This window comes from Carassius auratus, unplaced genomic scaffold, assembly GCF_003368295.1.
Source record: "Carassius auratus strain Wakin unplaced genomic scaffold, ASM336829v1 scaf_tig00035914, whole genome shotgun sequence".
NCBI classification, from domain to species: Eukaryota; Metazoa; Chordata; class Actinopteri; order Cypriniformes; family Cyprinidae; genus Carassius; species Carassius auratus.
Genome location: NW_020526273.1, coordinates 54182 through 57083, shown reverse-complemented (window position 1 = coordinate 57083; position 2902 = coordinate 54182).

The window sequence follows — 2902 nt, the reverse complement described above, 5'->3', positions numbered from 1 at the left end:
ATATTGGTGAAGGTTCTCCTGAATTTTTCTGCCATATCCGGGGTAAGCTCAGATAGTAATTCCTCTTGCTCCTCTGTGAATGTTTGCCTCCTAGTGCTGGGTTTTCCCACTTTCACCGTTTCTTTCCCCTTGAATCCTCGTTTTAGGCAGAGAAAGAAATGGTGATCTGAAGAGCTTCCTCTCCTGCAGTCTCTGTTCCTGCACAGGTATGTGTCCGTACATTAATCATCCTCTGCATGACATCTGTGGCATCTTCTGCATGCTCCCAGCCTTTCGACAGCATTCAGCTTCTCACAAAGCTTTAGTTCTTTGAACTGCTTACAAAAGAATATCTTCTCACGGTGCTTTTCATTTCCACAGACAACACATCCTCCTTTCCTCATGGACTTTGTGGAGGCATACCTTTTCTCCAGGTATTTGGCTCTCTTTTCAGGTTTTTCACCTACACCCAATTGGTCTAGTTTCTCTAGAATGTGTTCTTGTGTCTTTAAGAATGTTAGAAGGATGTCAAAGTGATTGTCAAGTGTGACTCCATTTCTTGGATTGACCATGAATGTCAGCCAGTCCCTCTTTATATTATCTGGCAGATTGCTCTCTATGGATTTGATCACAAGGGGATTTTTTATGGCTCCAGTACTTTCGAGCTCCGTGAGGTCATTCAGGGCCTTTTCCACAGCTTGAATTAGGTCAATTACCTTCCTTGGCTGGTGTGACTTTAAAGGAGGGATCCTCTCTAGGTCCTCAATTATCTCCAAGGCAATTGTTGGTTTATCTCCATACCTGTTTTGAAGTACTCTAAATATTTCATCAGCACTGTAGTATGTTGGCAGACACAGGTCTCTACATATTCTCTCGTCCACACTGTCAAGGAGTTGGAACTTCTTCACTTCCACTGAGCCAGTCGGCTCTCTCTGCTTTTGCAGATTTTCCCAGTCTCTCCTCCATCTATGGAAACTCCTCTTAAACCCAGTGAATTTAGGTAGACTGGTTGGCTTTATTCTCACCACTGGTTGTGGCACTGCTGTTGGTTGAGGCTCTGGACCTCATCATTTGAATCACTGACATACCTTGCCAGGGAACTGAGTTTGCTGAACTCCTCTTGTAGTTCATCCTTAATCATACCATCTGCAGTTTTGCTCAGGTAGTTTGCTTGCTTGGTGAAAGCAGATTTAGCTAAGGTCCGCTCTTGCTTCAGTTGCTTGACTGTTTTCCCAAGAGTTTCCTTTGTCATGGGGAAGAGTTTCCAGTCAATTCTTCCTTTGCATCGACAGCTTGACTTCAGGCCTTTGATCCTTGTTCTCACTGCCACGCTGGTTATCAACTGTCAAGTTCTGTGTGTTTGATGACTGACCACAGCTTTGCCCGAACTTGAAAACTGCTTTATCTCTGATGAACGCAAAGGAAAACTCAAAACTGTTCACTTTCTTTTCTTTTCTTTTCTTAAAGATTGTTTGATAGATTAGGATGGAACAGAATAGGTTGATAACAAATAAATCTCAATACCACTTTCTCAAAGTAATAATAAATAGATGTTACTGAATCCTCAAACCAAACCAAACAAAGTAATTTAGATTAACCTAGGATCTCTAATAGTTAATTATTAAATTACCAATCCCATAATTAAACTTATTTAATTTAAACAATACACATGCTTAGAGAGATGTTACTTTTGCCAAGTTCTATGTTGACATAATAAAGTCTTCGCTATTTATTTTAAACTGCACATTACAACCAAGCAAAAAATCATACAGCCTGAACTCAACACATTCAACACAATCACATTCTGTCCAACCAGTTGCGTCTTTGGATGATCAGGAGCTGTGGTTAGGGTATCTTTTTCCAGGAACGGGTGAGAGGGCCAACTGAGCTCTTACCAAACATTTCAATGCCATGCACTCCCTGTGGGTGTGCCGGTAAATATGGTCCCAAGAGCACTTCCGAGAAGTTGGTTCCACCTCCTGTTGAATGGTTGCCCCCTGCCGCTTGGGAGTGCTCTGAGTATCCTGGGTGAATCTAGGCTGGAGTGCTCAGTACAACTTTTAACCATGAACTGACACAACAGTTTCAGTAGTCATGTCAAAGCAATAACTAAATCAGCATACTATCATTTAAAAAACATTGCAATAATTAGATGTTTTGTTTCCAGCCAAGACTATCACCAGCAGGGTGGACTATTGTAATGGGCTCCTCACCGGCCTTCCCAAAAAGACCATTAGACAGCTGCAGCTCATCCAGAACGCTGCTGCCAGGTTTCTGACTAGAACCAGAAAATCTGAGCATATCACACCAGTCCTCAGGTCCTTACACTGGCTTCCAGTTACATTTAGGATTGATTTTAATGTACTTTTACTCGTATACACGTCACTAAATGACCTAGGACCGAAATATATTTCAGATATGCTCACTGAATATAAGCCTAACAGACCACTCAGATCATTAGGATTGAGTCAGTTAGAAATGCCAAGGGTTCACACAAAACAAGGGGAGTCCTCCTTTAGTTACTATGCTGCCTGCAGCTGGAATCAGCTTCCAGAAGAGAACAGAGATTAAATCTAGACTTAAAACTAATCTTTTCAGCTGTGCATTTATTGAATGAGCACTGTGCAATGTTCGAACTGATTGCACTATATTTTCAGTTTTTTATTTTGTTTTATGTAAAATCATTTTCTAATTGTTTTAAATTTATTTTAAATAAGTAATTTTTTAATCATTTTAAAAGTTTTAAAATTGCTTGTTTTATTCTTGTTATTATTTTCCTTCATTACCATTTTACTTTCTTTTATGTAAAGCACTTTGAAAACAGCTGACACTGCAGCACCAATGACAGGAAGCAGGGAGGCTGAGAGAGACACGTGTTTGAGTTAAACTTCCATTACCAGCATATCAGATTGTTTTTTGACTC